Source organism: Diceros bicornis, chromosome 6, assembly GCF_020826845.1.
Source record: "Diceros bicornis minor isolate mBicDic1 chromosome 6, mDicBic1.mat.cur, whole genome shotgun sequence".
NCBI lineage: Eukaryota > Metazoa > Chordata > Mammalia > Perissodactyla > Rhinocerotidae > Diceros > Diceros bicornis.
Window position 1 is genome coordinate 25,586,183 of NC_080745.1, and position 14,821 is coordinate 25,601,003.

The 14,821-nt window shown below is 67.7% G+C and overlaps 7 non-coding genes across 7 annotated transcripts; all 7 read right to left on the minus strand.

Moving 5' to 3' along the window:
- Positions 1–843: 843 nt before the first annotated feature.
- LOC131407666 (5S ribosomal RNA) lies at positions 844–962 on the minus strand. The gene has a single exon (XR_009220540.1). It is a non-coding gene; the product is annotated as a 5S ribosomal RNA (ribosomal RNA).
- A 1,943-nt stretch (positions 963–2,905) lies between these two features.
- On the minus strand, positions 2,906–3,024 carry LOC131407667 (5S ribosomal RNA). The gene has a single exon (XR_009220541.1). It is a non-coding gene; the product is annotated as a 5S ribosomal RNA (ribosomal RNA).
- Positions 3,025–4,964: 1,940 nt separating this feature from the next.
- On the minus strand, positions 4,965–5,083 carry LOC131407668 (5S ribosomal RNA). Its single transcript, XR_009220542.1, has one exon. It is a non-coding gene; the product is annotated as a 5S ribosomal RNA (ribosomal RNA).
- Positions 5,084–7,063: 1,980 nt separating this feature from the next.
- LOC131407669 (5S ribosomal RNA) lies at positions 7,064–7,182 on the minus strand. The gene has a single exon (XR_009220543.1). It is a non-coding gene; the product is annotated as a 5S ribosomal RNA (ribosomal RNA).
- Positions 7,183–9,132: 1,950 nt separating this feature from the next.
- LOC131407670 (5S ribosomal RNA) lies at positions 9,133–9,251 on the minus strand. Its single transcript, XR_009220544.1, has one exon. It is a non-coding gene; the product is annotated as a 5S ribosomal RNA (ribosomal RNA).
- Positions 9,252–11,186: 1,935 nt separating this feature from the next.
- LOC131407672 (5S ribosomal RNA) lies at positions 11,187–11,305 on the minus strand. Its single transcript, XR_009220546.1, has one exon. It is a non-coding gene; the product is annotated as a 5S ribosomal RNA (ribosomal RNA).
- A 1,965-nt stretch (positions 11,306–13,270) lies between these two features.
- Positions 13,271–13,389, minus strand: LOC131407673 (5S ribosomal RNA). The gene has a single exon (XR_009220547.1). It is a non-coding gene; the product is annotated as a 5S ribosomal RNA (ribosomal RNA).
- Between the last annotated feature and the right edge of the window lie 1,432 nt (positions 13,390–14,821).

Here is a 14,821-nt window from a genome sequence, read left to right on the forward strand (position 1 = left end):
TGTTTTAGAAACCAAAGTGACTGCGAGATATCCACCAGGAGCCAAACGTCAATATTTCAAGTAAAGGCAGGGCCAGGAAGAAAAAGAAAAAGGATGCCGGTCACGTGGGGCCGGAAAGTTATCAAACTGGGGAAGGGGACTTCTTTGAGAAAAACAAACAAACAAAGATAAATAAATGAAAAGTGACACGTCGAGACACAGGGGCGGAAACGAACGTTTATTTTGAGTGAGATCACAAGTGAGAACAACGCACTAACTTGATTGAGACACACCACAAACATCAGAAAATCCAGAAGCCGTGGCGTTTTGGATGAACTGCCTGAAATGCTCCCCTAACCCATTTTCCCCTGTCCTTTTGCAGACGGTCTTCTGAAAACCTTCACCAGGTTCCTGTGGTGCCTCAGCTCCGGAAGAAGTATTTGCTGCTTGTAGCTTTCTGATCCGTTGGGCTCCACCCCCCCCCCCCCCACGGGGGAACGGAATCCATTCTCTCCCACGAGACCGCGATGACGCTACCAACTGGTTGGGGCGGCCGAGTGAACTGCTCGGGTCTGTCGGGCCCCTAGCGGCTGGGAAGAGGCCGAGGACACAGGGAGCCCACGAGCGCGGAGTCGGGGTCACGCCGGGCCCCAGTGGGCCCGGGGTCCCGGTGGGGGGGGCCGCGAGGTTGAAGGGCTGGGCTTCGACAGCCTGCCCGCGCCTGGGCGGCTGTCGCGCACACGGGCAGCAGCTGGGCAGCGGTGGGGGTGGGGGCGGGCGCGGAGGCCGGAGGGGCGGCCGGTGTGCCGAGGGAGCCGCGCTGGGGGCGGTGGCAAAAGGAGAGGGAGACGGCGGGAGGCAAAAAGCCTACAGCACCCGGTATTCCCAGGCGGTCTCCCATCCAAGTACTAACCAGGCCCGACCCTGCTTAGCTTCCGAGATCAGACGAGATCGGGCGCGTTCAGGGTGGTATGGCCGTAGACGTCGGGGCCGCCGCCGGGCGCCCCTAAGAAGGCGCGCCGGGCCGCCCCGGCCCCTGTGACGCGGGCCCCCAGGCCCCTGTCAGGCGCGCGCCCAGAGCCCTGTGACGCGCGCCCCCAGAGCTCTGTGACGCGCGCCCCCAGAGCCCTGTGAGGCTCACAAGCCGCCGGCGCCCCGCCCCCCCCCCCGCCCCGCCCGCTGCCGCCGGCCCGCCGCGCTCCACCTGCCGCCGCCGCCGCCGCCGCCGCCGCCGCCTGGCCAGCCAAACCCTGCGGTGCGCTGCCCTGCCGCCCGCCCAGGGCCTGAGAGGCCTCTGGCACCCCGCGGGCGGGGGGCGGGGCGCCAGTCTAGGCGCTCTCCCGCCCCATCCCGGGAGTCTCCAGGCTCGCGCCCGCTCGGCTCGCTCCCGAGGTCGCAGGAGATCGGGCTGCTCCGGGCCGTGCGGCGGGAGGCGTCGCGGCGTCAGGGCCCCCCGGCCCGCGCTCCTCTGAGCCCCCTCCGGCCCGAGGAGCCTCCCAGCCCGGGGCCTGGCCGCCGCTGCTCCGGGCCGGCCCCGAGGGGCCCCAAACCACCCCGAGCCACCCTGGCGACCAGAGGGCATCGGCGGAACCCCGCCGCCCTCCCTCGGTTCGCGTCGGGGCGGGGGGCGGGGCACCGTTACCCCCACGCCCCCCACCGAGACTGAGACCCCGCCCACGCTCGTCCCCCCCGTGGGGACGCAGGAGAGCTCCTGTGCGAGGGAGCGGAGAGACAGAGCCACTGAGAGGATCCAAGACACCGACCTAGACAGACCCCCACCGGCACAGACACACAGACACAGAGAGCCTCTGCAGAAGAGGCAGCTTGCCCACGGCAGGGTGGTCGTGCTTGAGCTGGGCCTCAGGCAAGGAGGCAGTGGCCCTGGGGCAGGCAATCACTCCTGGGGCCCTAGGACGCGCAGCCTCGGTCTCAGGAGTCCGGTGCCGCTCGGGCAATGTTGTCTCAGGGGACTCTTCCACTACCTCTGACAGACAGGGCCAGGACCAGGGGGAAGAGAGCGAGGCGCCTGAGCGAGGGGACACGGAACATCTCAGCCAGCCAGATTCACGGTATTTTCCTTCGATGTTTTAGAAACCAAAGTGACTGCGAGATATCCACCAGGAGCCAAACGTCAATATTTCAAGTAAAGGCAGGGCCAGGAAGAAAAAGAAAAAGGATGCCGGTCACGTGGGGCCGGAAAGTTATCAAACTGGGGAAGGGGACTTCTTTGAGAAAAACAAACAAACAAAGATAAATAAATGAAAAGTGACACGTCGAGACACAGGGGCGGAAACGAACGTTTATTTTGAGTGAGATCACAAGTGAGAACAACGCACTAACTTGATTGAGACACACCACAAACATCAGAAAATCCAGAAGCCGTGGCGTTTTGGATGAACTGCCTGAAATGCTCCCCTAACCCATTTTCCCCTGTCCTTTTGCAGACGGTCTTCTGAAAACCTTCACCAGGTTCCTGTGGTGCCTCAGCTCCGGAAGAAGTATTTGCTGCTTGTAGCTTTCTGATCCGTTGGGCTCCACCCCCCCCCCCCCCACGGGGGAACGGAATCCATTCTCTCCCACGAGACCGCGATGACGCTACCAACTGGTTGGGGCGGCCGAGTGAACTGCTCGGGTCTGTCGGGCCCCTAGCGGCTGGGAAGAGGCCGAGGACACAGGGAGCCCACGAGCGCGGAGTCGGGGTCACGCCGGGCCCCAGTGGGCCCGGGGTCCCGGTGGGGGGGGCCGCGAGGTTGAAGGGCTGGGCTTCGACAGCCTGCCCGCGCCTGGGCGGCTGTCGCGCACACGGGCAGCAGCTGGGCAGCGGTGGGGGTGGGGGCGGGCGCGGAGGCCGGAGGGGCGGCCGGTGTGCCGAGGGAGCCGCGCTGGGGGCGGTGGCAAAAGGAGAGGGAGACGGCGGGAGGCAAAAAGCCTACAGCACCCGGTATTCCCAGGCGGTCTCCCATCCAAGTACTAACCAGGCCCGACCCTGCTTAGCTTCCGAGATCAGACGAGATCGGGCGCGTTCAGGGTGGTATGGCCGTAGACGTCGGGGCCGCCGCCGGGCGCCCCTAAGAAGGCGCGCCGGGCCGCCCCGGCCCCTGTGACGCGGGCCCCCAGCCCCCTGTCAGGCGCGCGCCCAGAGCCCTGTGACGCGCGCCCCCAGAGCTCTGTGACGCGCGCCCCCAGAGCCCTGTGAGGCTCACAAGCCGCCGGCGCCCCGCCCCCCCCCCGCCCCGCCCGCTGCCGCCGGCCCGCCGCGCTCCACCTGCCGCCGCCGCCGCCGCCGCCGCCGCCGCCGCCTGGCCAGCCAAACCCTGCGGTGCGCTGCCCTGCCGCCCGCCCAGGGCCTGAGAGGCCTCTGGCACCCCGCGGGCGGGGGGCGGGGCGCCAGTCTAGGCGCTCTCCCGCCCCATCCCGGGAGTCTCCAGGCTCGCGCCCGCTCGGCTCGCTCCCGAGGTCGCAGGAGATCGGGCTGCTCCGGGCCGTGCGGCGGGAGGCGTCGCGGCGTCAGGGCCCCCCGGCCCGCGCTCCTCTGAGCCCCCTCCGGCCCGAGGAGCCTCCCAGCCCGGGGCCTGGCCGCCGCTGCTCCGGGCCGGCCCCGAGGGGCCCCAAACCACCCCGAGCCACCCTGGCGACCAGAGGGCATCGGCGGAACCCCGCCGCCCTCCCTCGGTTCGCGTCGGGGTGGGGGGCGGGGCACCGTTACCCCCACGCCCCCCACCGAGCCTGAGACCCCGCCCACGCTCGTCCCCCCCGTGGGGACGCAGGAGAGCTCCTGCGCGAGGGAGCGGAGAGACAGAGCCACTGAGAGGATCCAAGACACCGACCTAGACAGACCCCCACCGGCACAGACACACAGACACAGAGAGCCTCTGCAGAAGAGGCAGCTTGCCCACGGCAGGGTGGTCGTGCTTGAGCTGGGCCTCAGGCAAGGAGGCAGTGGCCCTGGGGCAGGCAATCACTCCTGGGGCCCTAGGACGCGCAGCCTCGGTCTCAGGAGTCCGGTGCCGCTCGGGCAATGTTGTCTCAGGGGACTCTTCCACTACCTCTGACAGACAGGGCCAGGACCAGGGGGAAGAGAGCGAGGCGCCTGAGCGAGGGGACACGGAACATCTCAGCCAGCCAGATTCACGGTATTTTCCTTCGATGTTTTAGAAACCAAAGTGACTGCGAGATATCCACCAGGAGCCAAACGTCAATATTTCAAGTAAAGGCAGGGCCAGGAAGAAAAAGAAAAAGGATGCCGGTCACGTGGGGCCGGAAAGTTATCAAACTGGGGAAGGGGACTTCTTTGAGAAAAACAAACAAACAAAGATAAATAAATGAAAAGTGACACGTCGAGACACAGGGGCGGAAACGAACGTTTATTTTGAGTGAGATCACAAGTGAGAACAACGCACTAACTTGATTGAGACACACCACAAACATCAGAAAATCCAGAAGCCGTGGCGTTTTGGATGAACTGCCTGAAATGCTCCCCTAACCCATTTTCCCCTGTCCTTTTGCAGACGGTCTTCTGAAAACCTTCACCAGGTTCCTGTGGTGCCTCAGCTCCGGAAGAAGTATTTGCTGCTTGTAGCTTTCTGATCCGTTGGCCCCCCCCTCCCCCTACGGGGGAACGGAATCCATTCTCTCCGACGCGACCGCGATGACGCTACCAACTGGTTGGGGCGGCCGAGTGAACTGCTCGGGTCTGTCGGGCCCCTAGCGGCTGGGAAGAGGCCGAGGACACAGGGAGCCCACGAGCGCGGAGTCGGGGTCACGCCGGGCCCCAGTGGGCCCGGGGTCCCGGTGGGGGGGGCCGCGAGGTTGAAGGGCTGGGCTTCGACAGCCTGCCCGCGCCTGGGCGGCTGTCGCGCACACGGGCAGCAGCTGGGCAGCGGTGGGGGTGGGGGCGGGCGCGGAGGCCGGAGGGGCGGCCGGTGTGCCGAGGGAGCCGCGCTGGGGGCGGTGGCAAAAGGAGAGGGAGACGGCGGGAGGCAAAAAGCCTACAGCACCCGGTATTCCCAGGCGGTCTCCCATCCAAGTACTAACCAGGCCCGACCCTGCTTAGCTTCCGAGATCAGACGAGATCGGGCGCGTTCAGGGTGGTATGGCCGTAGACGTCGGGGCCGCCGCCGGGCGCCCCTAAGAAGGCGCGCCGGGCCGCCCCGGCCCCTGTGACGCGGGCCCCCAGGCCCCTGTCAGGCGCGCGCCCAGAGCCCTGTGACGCGCGCCCCCAGAGCTCTGTGACGCGCGCCCCCAGAGCCCTGTGAGGCTCACAAGCCGCCGGCGCCCCGCCCCCCCCCCCCCCCCCGCCCCGCCCGCTGCCGCCGGCCCGCCGCGCTCCACCTGCCGCCGCCGCCGCCGCCGCCGCCGCCGCCGCCGCCGCCGCCGCCGCCGCCGCCGCCGCCGCCGCCTGGCCAGCCAAACCCTGCGGTGCGCTGCCCTGCCGCCCGCCCAGGGCCTGAGAGGCCTCTGGCACCCCGCGGGCGGGGGGCGGGGCGCCAGTCTAGGCGCTCTCCCGCCCCATCCCGGGAGTCTCCAGGCTCGCGCCCGCTCGGCTCGCTCCCGAGGTCGCAGGAGATCGGGCTGCTCCGGGCCGTGCGGCGGGAGGCGTCGCGGCGTCAGGGCCCCCCGGCCCGCGCTCCTCTGAGCCCCCTCCGGCCCGAGGAGCCTCCCAGCCCGGGGCCTGGCCGCCGCTGCTCCGGGCCGGCCCCGAGGGGCCCCAAACCACCCCGAGCCACCCTGGCGACCAGAGGGCATCGGCGGAACCCCGCCGCCCTCCCTCGGTTCGCGTCGGGGCGGGGGGCGGGGCACCGTTACCCCCACGCCCCCCACCGAGACTGAGACCCCGCCCACGCTCGTCCCCCCCGTGGGGACGCAGGAGAGCTCCTGCGCGAGGGAGCGGAGAGACAGAGCCACTGAGAGGATCCAAGACACCGACCTAGACAGACCCCCACCGGCACAGACACACAGACACAGAGAGCCTCTGCAGAAGAGGCAGCTTGCCCACGGCAGGGTGGTCGTGCTTGAGCTGGGCCTCAGGCAAGGAGGCAGTGGCCCTGGGGCAGGCAATCACTCCTGGGGCCCTAGGACGCGCAGCCTCGGTCTCAGGAGTCCGGTGCCGCTCGGGCAATGTTGTCTCAGGGGACTCTTCCACTACCTCTGACAGACAGGGCCAGGACCAGGGGGAAGAGAGCGAGGCGCCTGAGCGAGGGGACACGGAACATCTCAGCCAGCCAGATTCACGGTATTTTCCTTCGATGTTTTAGAAACCAAAGTGACTGCGAGATATCCACCAGGAGCCAAACGTCAATATTTCAAGTAAAGGCAGGGCCAGGAAGAAAAAGAAAAAGGATGCCGGTCACGTGGGGCCGGAAAGTTATCAAACTGGGGAAGGGGACTTCTTTGAGAAAAACAAACAAACAAAGATAAATAAATGAAAAGTGACACGTCGAGACACAGGGGCGGAAACGAACGTTTATTTTGAGTGAGATCACAAGTGAGAACAACGCACTAACTTGATTGAGACACACCACAAACATCAGAAAATCCAGAAGCCGTGGCGTTTTGGATGAACTGCCTGAAATGCTCCCCTAACCCATTTTCCCCTGTCCTTTTGCAGACGGTCTTCTGAAAACCTTCACCAGGTTCCTGTGGTGCCTCAGCTCCGGAAGAAGTATTTGCTGCTTGTAGCTTTCTGATCCGTTGGCCCCCCCCTCCCCCTACGGGGGAACGGAATCCATTCTCTCCGACGCGACCGCGATGACGCTACCAACTGGTTGGGGCGGCCGAGTGAACTGCTCGGGTCTGTCGGGCCCCTAGCGGCTGGGAAGAGGCCGAGGACACAGGGAGCCCACGAGCGCGGAGTCGGGGTCACGCCGGGCCCCAGTGGGCCCGGGGTCCCGGTGGGGGGGGCCGCGAGGTTGAAGGGCTGGGCTTCGACAGCCTGCCCGCGCCTGGGCGGCTGTCGCGCACACGGGCAGCAGCTGGGCAGCGGTGGGGGTGGGGGCGGGCGCGGAGGCCGGAGGGGCGGCCGGTGTGCCGAGGGAGCCGCGCTGGGGGCGGTGGCAAAAGGAGAGGGAGACGGCGGGAGGCAAAAAGCCTACAGCACCCGGTATTCCCAGGCGGTCTCCCATCCAAGTACTAACCAGGCCCGACCCTGCTTAGCTTCCGAGATCAGACGAGATCGGGCGCGTTCAGGGTGGTATGGCCGTAGACGTCGGGGCCGCCGCCGGGCGCCCCTAAGAAGGCGCGCCGGGCCGCCCCGGCCCCTGTGACGCGGGCCCCCAGGCCCCTGTCAGGCGCGCGCCCAGAGCCCTGTGACGCGCGCCCCCAGAGCTCTGTGACGCGCGCCCCCAGAGCCCTGTGAGGCTCACAAGCCGCCGGCGCCCCGCCCCCCCCCCGCCCCGCCCGCTGCCGCCGGCCCGCCGCGCTCCACCTGCCGCCGCCGCCGCCGCCGCCGCCGCCGCCGCCGCCGCCGCCTGGCCAGCCAAACCCTGCGGTGCGCTGCCCTGCCGCCCGCCCAGGGCCTGAGAGGCCTCTGGCACCCCGCGGGCGGGGGGCGGGGCGCCAGTCTAGGCGCTCTCCCGCCCCATCCCGGGAGTCTCCAGGCTCGCGCCCGCTCGGCTCGCTCCCGAGGTCGCAGGAGATCGGGCTGCTCCGGGCCCTGCGGCGGGAGGCGTCGCGGCGTCAGGGCCCCCCGGCCCGCGCTCCTCTGAGCCCCCTCCGGCCCGAGGAGCCTCCCAGCCCGGGGCCTGGCCGCCGCTGCTCCGGGCCGGCCCCGAGGGGCCCCAAACCACCCCGAGCCACCCTGGCGACCAGAGGGCATCGGCGGAACCCCGCCGCCCTCCCTCGGTTCGCGTCGGGGCGGGGGGCGGGGCACCGTTACCCCCACGCCCCCCACCGAGACTGAGACCCCGCCCACGCTCGTCCCCCCCGTGGGGACGCAGGAGAGCTCCTGTGCGAGGGAGCGGAGAGACAGAGCCACTGAGAGGATCCAAGACACCGACCTAGACAGACCCCCACCGGCACAGACACACAGACACAGAGAGCCTCTGCAGAAGAGGCAGCTTGCCCACGGCAGGGTGGTCGTGCTTGAGCTGGGCCTCAGGCAAGGAGGCAGTGGCCCTGGGGCAGGCAATCACTCCTGGGGCCCTAGGACGCGCAGCCTCGGTCTCAGGAGTCCGGTGCCGCTCGGGCAATGTTGTCTCAGGGGACTCTTCCACTACCTCTGACAGACAGGGCCAGGACCAGGGGGAAGAGAGCGAGGCGCCTGAGCGAGGGGACACGGAACATCTCAGCCAGCCAGATTCACGGTATTTTCCTTCGATGTTTTAGAAACCAAAGTGACTGCGAGATATCCACCAGGAGCCAAACGTCAATATTTCAAGTAAAGGCAGGGCCAGGAAGAAAAAGAAAAAGGATGCCGGTCACGTGGGGCCGGAAAGTTATCAAACTGGGGAAGGGGACTTCTTTGAGAAAAACAAACAAACAAAGATAAATAAATGAAAAGTGACACGTCGAGACACAGGGGCGGAAACGAACGTTTATTTTGAGTGAGATCACAAGTGAGAACAACGCACTAACTTGATTGAGACACACCACAAACATCAGAAAATCCAGAAGCCGTGGCGTTTTGGATGAACTGCCTGAAATGCTCCCCTAACCCATTTTCCCCTGTCCTTTTGCAGACGGTCTTCTGAAAACCTTCACCAGGTTCCTGTGGTGCCTCAGCTCCGGAAGAAGTATTTGCTGCTTGTAGCTTTCTGATCCGTTGGCCCCCCCCTCCCCCTACGGGGGAACGGAATCCATTCTCTCCGACGCGACCGCGATGACGCTACCAACTGGTTGGGGCGGCCGAGTGAACTGCTCGGGTCTGTCGGGCCCCTAGCGGCTGGGAAGAGGCCGAGGACACAGGGAGCCCACGAGCGCGGAGTCGGGGTCACGCCGGGCCCCAGTGGGCCCGGGGTCCCGGTGGGGGGGGGCCGCGAGGTTGAAGGGCTGGGCTTCGACAGCCTGCCCGCGCCTGGGCGGCTGTCGCGCACACGGGCAGCAGCTGGGCAGCGGTGGGGGTGGGGGCGGGCGCGGAGGCCGGAGGGGCGGCCGGTGTGCCGAGGGAGCCGCGCTGGGGGCGGTGGCAAAAGGAGAGGGAGACGGCGGGAGGCAAAAAGCCTACAGCACCCGGTATTCCCAGGCGGTCTCCCATCCAAGTACTAACCAGGCCCGACCCTGCTTAGCTTCCGAGATCAGACGAGATCGGGCGCGTTCAGGGTGGTATGGCCGTAGACGTCGGGGCCGCCGCCGGGCGCCCCTAAGAAGGCGCGCCGGGCCGCCCCGGCCCCTGTGACGCGGGCCCCCAGGCCCCTGTCAGGCGCGCGCCCAGAGCCCTGTGACGCGCGCCCCCAGAGCTCTGTGACGCGCGCCCCCAGAGCCCTGTGAGGCTCACAAGCCGCCGGCGCCCCGCCCCCCCCCGCCCCGCCCGCTGCCGCCGGCCCGCCGCGCTCCACCTGCCGCCGCCGCCGCCGCCGCCGCCGCCTGGCCAGCCAAACCCTGCGGTGCGCTGCCCTGCCGCCCGCCCAGGGCCTGAGAGGCCTCTGGCACCCCGCGGGCGGGGGGCGGGGCGCCAGTCTAGGCGCTCTCCCGCCCCATCCCGGGAGTCTCCAGGCTCGCGCCCGCTCGGCTCGCTCCCGAGGTCGCAGGAGATCGGGCTGCTCCGGGCCGTGCGGCGGGAGGCGTCGCGGCGTCAGGGCCCCCCGGCCCGCGCTCCTCTGAGCCCCCTCCGGCCCGAGGAGCCTCCCAGCCCGGGGCCTGGCCGCCGCTGCTCCGGGCCGGCCCCGAGGGGCCCCAAACCACCCCGAGCCACCCTGGCGACCAGAGGGCATCGGCGGAACCCCGCCGCCCTCCCTCGGTTCGCGTCGGGGCGGGGGGCGGGGCACCGTTACCCCCACGCCCCCCACCGAGACTGAGACCCCGCCCACGCTCGTCCCCCCCGTGGGGACGCAGGAGAGCTCCTGCGCGAGGGAGCGGAGAGACAGAGCCACTGAGAGGATCCAAGACACCGACCTAGACAGACCCCCACCGGCACAGACACACAGACACAGAGAGCCTCTGCAGAAGAGGCAGCTTGCCCACGGCAGGGTGGTCGTGCTTGAGCTGGGCCTCAGGCAAGAAGGCAGTGGCCCTGGGGCAGGCAATCACTCCTGGGGCCCTAGGACGCGCAGCCTCGGTCTCAGGAGTCCGGTGCCGCTCGGGCAATGTTGTCTCAGGGGACTCTTCCACTACCTCTGACAGACAGGGCCAGGACCAGGGGGAAGAGAGCGAGGCGCCTGAGCGAGGGGACACGGAACATCTCAGCCAGCCAGATTCACGGTATTTTCCTTCGATGTTTTAGAAACCAAAGTGACTGCGAGATATCCACCAGGAGCCAAACGTCAATATTTCAAGTAAAGGCAGGGCCAGGAAGAAAAAGAAAAAGGATGCCGGTCACGTGGGGCCGGAAAGTTATCAAACTGGGGAAGGGGACTTCTTTGAGAAAAACAAACAAACAAAGATAAATAAATGAAAAGTGACACGTCGAGACACAGGGGCGGAAACGAACGTTTATTTTGAGTGAGATCACAAGTGAGAACAACGCACTAACTTGATTGAGACACACCACAAACATCAGAAAATCCAGAAGCCGTGGCGTTTTGGATGAACTGCCTGAAATGCTCCCCTAACCCATTTTCCCCTGTCCTTTTGCAGACGGTCTTCTGAAAACCTTCACCAGGTTCCTGTGGTGCCTCAGCTCCGGAAGAAGTATTTGCTGCTTGTAGCTTTCTGATCCGTTGGCCCCCCCCTCCCCCTACGGGGGAACGGAATCCATTCTCTCCGACGCGACCGCGATGACGCTACCAACTGGTTGGGGCGGCCGAGTGAACTGCTCGGGTCTGTCGGGCCCCTAGCGGCTGGGAAGAGGCCGAGGACACAGGGAGCCCACGAGCGCGGAGTCGGGGTCACGCCGGGCCCCAGTGGGCCCGGGGTCCCGGTGGGGGGGGCCGCGAGGTTGAAGGGCTGGGCTTCGACAGCTTGCCCGCGCCTGGGCGGCTGTCGCGCACACGGGCAGCAGCTGGGCAGCGGTGGGGGTGGGGGCGGGCGCGGAGGCCGGAGGGGCGGCCGGTGTGCCGAGGGGAGCCGCGCTGGGGGGCGGTGGCAAAAGGAGAGGGAGACGGCGGGAGGCAAAAAGCCTACAGCACCCGGTATTCCCAGGCGGTCTCCCATCCAAGTACTAACCAGGCCCGACCCTGCTTAGCTTCCGAGATCAGACGAGATCGGGCGCGTTCAGGGTGGTATGGCCGTAGACGTCGGGGCCGCCGCCGGGCGCCCCTAAGAAGGCGCGCCGGGCCGCCCCGGCCCCTGTGACGCGGGCCCCCAGGCCCCTGTCAGGCGCGCGCCCAGAGCCCTGTGACGCGCGCCCCCAGAGCTCTGTGACGCGCGCCCCCAGAGCCCTGTGAGGCTCACAAGCCGCCGGCGCCCCGCCCCCCCCCCCCCCCCCCGCCCCGCCCGCTGCCGCCGGCCCGCCGCGCTCCACCTGCCGCCGCCGCCGCCGCCGCCGCCGCCGCCGCCGCCGCCGCCGCCGCCTGGCCAGCCAAACCCTGCGGTGCGCTGCCCTGCCGCCCGCCCAGGGCCTGAGAGGCCTCTGGCACCCCGCGGGCGGGGGGCGGGGCGCCAGTCTAGGCGCTCTCCCGCCCCATCCCGGGAGTCTCCAGGCTCGCGCCCGCTCGGCTCGCTCCCGAGGTCGCAGGAGATCGGGCTGCTCCGGGCCCTGCGGCGGGAGGCGTCGCGGCGTCAGGGCCCCCCGGCCCGCGCTCCTCTGAGCCCCCTCCGGCCCGAGGAGCCTCCCAGCCCGGGGCCTGGCCGCCGCTGCTCCGGGCCGGCCCCGAGGGGCCCCAAACCACCCCGAGCCACCCTGGCGACCAGAGGGCATCGGCGGAACCCCGCCGCCCTCCCTCGGTTCGCGTCGGGGCGGGGGGCGGGGCACCGTTACCCCCACGCCCCCCACCGAGACTGAGGACCCCGCCCACGCTCGTCCCCCCCGTGGGGACGCAGGAGAGCTCCTGCGCGAGGGAGCGGAGAGACAGAGCCACTGAGAGGATCCAAGACACCGACCTAGACAGACCCCCCACCGGCACAGACACACAGACACAGAGAGCCTCTGCAGAAGAGGCAGCTTGCCCACGGCAGGGTGGTCGTGCTTGAGCTGGGCCTCAGGCAAGGAGGCAGTGGCCCTGGGGCAGGCAATCACTCCTGGGGCCCTAGGACGCGCAGCCTCGGTCTCAGGAGTCCGGTGCCGCTCGGGCAATGTTGTCTCAGGGGACTCTTCCACTACCTCTGACAGACAGGGCCAGGACCAGGGGGAAGAGAGCGAGGCGCCTGAGCGAGGGGACACGGAACATCTCAGCCAGCCAGATTCACGGTATTTTCCTTCGATGTTTTAGAAACCAAAGTGACTGCGAGATATCCACCAGGAGCCAAACGTCAATATTTCAAGTAAAGGCAGGGCCAGGAAGAAAAAGAAAAAGGATGCCGGTCACGTGGGGCCGGAAAGTTATCAAACTGGGGAAGGGGACTTCTTTGAGAAAAACAAACAAACAAAGATAAATAAATGAAAAGTGACACGTCGAGACACAGGGGCGGAAACGAACGTTTATTTTGAGTGAGATCACAAGTGAGAACAACGCACTAACTTGATTGAGACACACCACAAACATCAGAAAATCCAGAAGCCGTGGCGTTTTGGATGAACTGCCTGAAATGCTCCCCTAACCCATTTTCCCCTGTCCTTTTGCAGACGGTCTTCTGAAAACCTTCACCAGGTTCCTGTGGTGCCTCAGCTCCGGAAGAAGTATTTGCTGCTTGTAGCTTTCTGATCCGTTGGCCCCCCCCTCCCCCTACGGGGGAACGGAATCCATTCTCTCCGACGCGACCGCGATGACGCTACCAACTGGTTGGGGCGGCCGAGTGAACTGCTCGGGTCTGTCGGGCCCCTAGCGGCTGGGAAGAGGCCGAGGACACAGGGAGCCCACGAGCGCGGAGTCGGGGTCACGCCGGGCCCCAGTGGGCCCGGGGTCCCGGTGGGGGGGGCCGCGAGGTTGAAGGGCTGGGCTTCGACAGCCTGCCCGCGCCTGGGCGGCTGTCGCGCACACGGGCAGCAGCTGGGCAGCGGTGGGGGTGGGGGCGGGCGCGGAGGCCGGAGGGGCGGCCGGTGTGCCGAGGGAGCCGCGCTGGGGGCGGTGGCAAAAGGAGAGGGAGACGGCGGGAGGCAAAAAGCCTACAGCACCCGGTATTCCCAGGCGGTCTCCCATCCAAGTACTAACCAGGCCCGACCCTGCTTAGCTTCCGAGATCAGACGAGATCGGGCGCGTTCAGGGTGGTATGGCCGTAGACGTCGGGGCCGCCGCCGGGCGCCCCTAAGAAGGCGCGCCGGGCCGCCCCGGCCCCTGTGACGCGGGCCCCCAGGCCCCTGTCAGGCGCGCGCCCAGAGCCCTGTGACGCGCGCCCCCAGAGCTCTGTGACGCGCGCCCCCAGAGCCCTGTGAGGCTCACAAGCCGCCGGCGCCCCGCCCCCCCCCCCCCCCGCCCCGCCCGCTGCCGCCGGCCCGCCGCGCTCCACCTGCCGCCGCCGCCGCCCGCCGCCGCCGCCGCCGCCAGCCGCCGCCGCCGCCGCCGCCGCCGCCGCCTGGCCAGCCAAACCCTGCGGTGCGCTGCCCTGCCGCCCGCCCAGGGCCTGAGAGGCCTCTGGCACCCCGCGGGCGGGGGGCGGGGCGCCAGTCTAGGCGCTCTCCCCGCCCCATCCCGGGAGTCTCCAGGCTCGCGCCCGCTCGGCTCGCTCCCGAGGTCGCAGGAGATCGGGCTGCTCCGGGCCCTGCGGCGGGAGGCGTCGCGGCGTCAGGGCCCCCCGGCCCGCGCTCCTCTGAGCCCCCTCCGGCCCGAGGAGCCTCCCAGCCCGGGGCCTGGCCGCCGCTGCTCCGGGCCGGCCCCGAGGGGCCCCAAACCACCCCGAGCCACCCTGGCGACCAGAGGGCATCGGCGGAACCCCGCCGCCCTCCCTCGGTTCGCGTCGGGGCGGGGGGCGGGGCACCGTTACCCCCACGCCCCCCCACCGAGACTGAGACCCCGCCCACGCTCGTCCCCCCCGTGGGGACGCAGGAGAGCTCCTGCGCGAGGGAGCGGAGAGACAGAGCCACTGAGAGGATCCAAGACACCGACCTAGACAGACCCCCACCGGCACAGACACACAGACACAGAGAGCCTCTGCAGAAGAGGCAGCTTGCCCACGGCAGGGTGGTCGTGCTTGAGCTGGGCCTCAGGCAAGGAGGCAGTGGCCCTGGGGCAGGCAATCACTCCTGGGGCCCTAGGACGCGCAGCCTCGGTCTCAGGAGTCCGGTGCCGCTCGGGCAATGTTGTCTCAGGGGACTCTTCCACTACCTCTGACAGACAGGGCCAGGACCAGGGGGAAGAGAGCGAGGCGCCTGAGCGAGGGGACACGGAACATCTCAGCCAGCCAGATTCACCGGTATTTTCCTTCGATGTTTTAGAAACCAAAGTGACTGCGAGATATCCACCAGGAGCCAAACGTCAATATTTCAAGTAAAGGCAGGGCCAGGAAGAAAAAGAAAAAGGATGCCGGTCACGTGGGGCCGGAAAGTTATCAAACTGGGGAAGGGGACTTCTTTGAGAAAAACAAACAAACAAAGATAAATAAATGAAAAGTGACACGTCGAGACACAGGGGCGGAAACGAACGTTTATTTTGAGTGAGATCACAAGTGAGAACAACGCACTAACTTGATTGAGACACACCACAAACATCAGAAAATC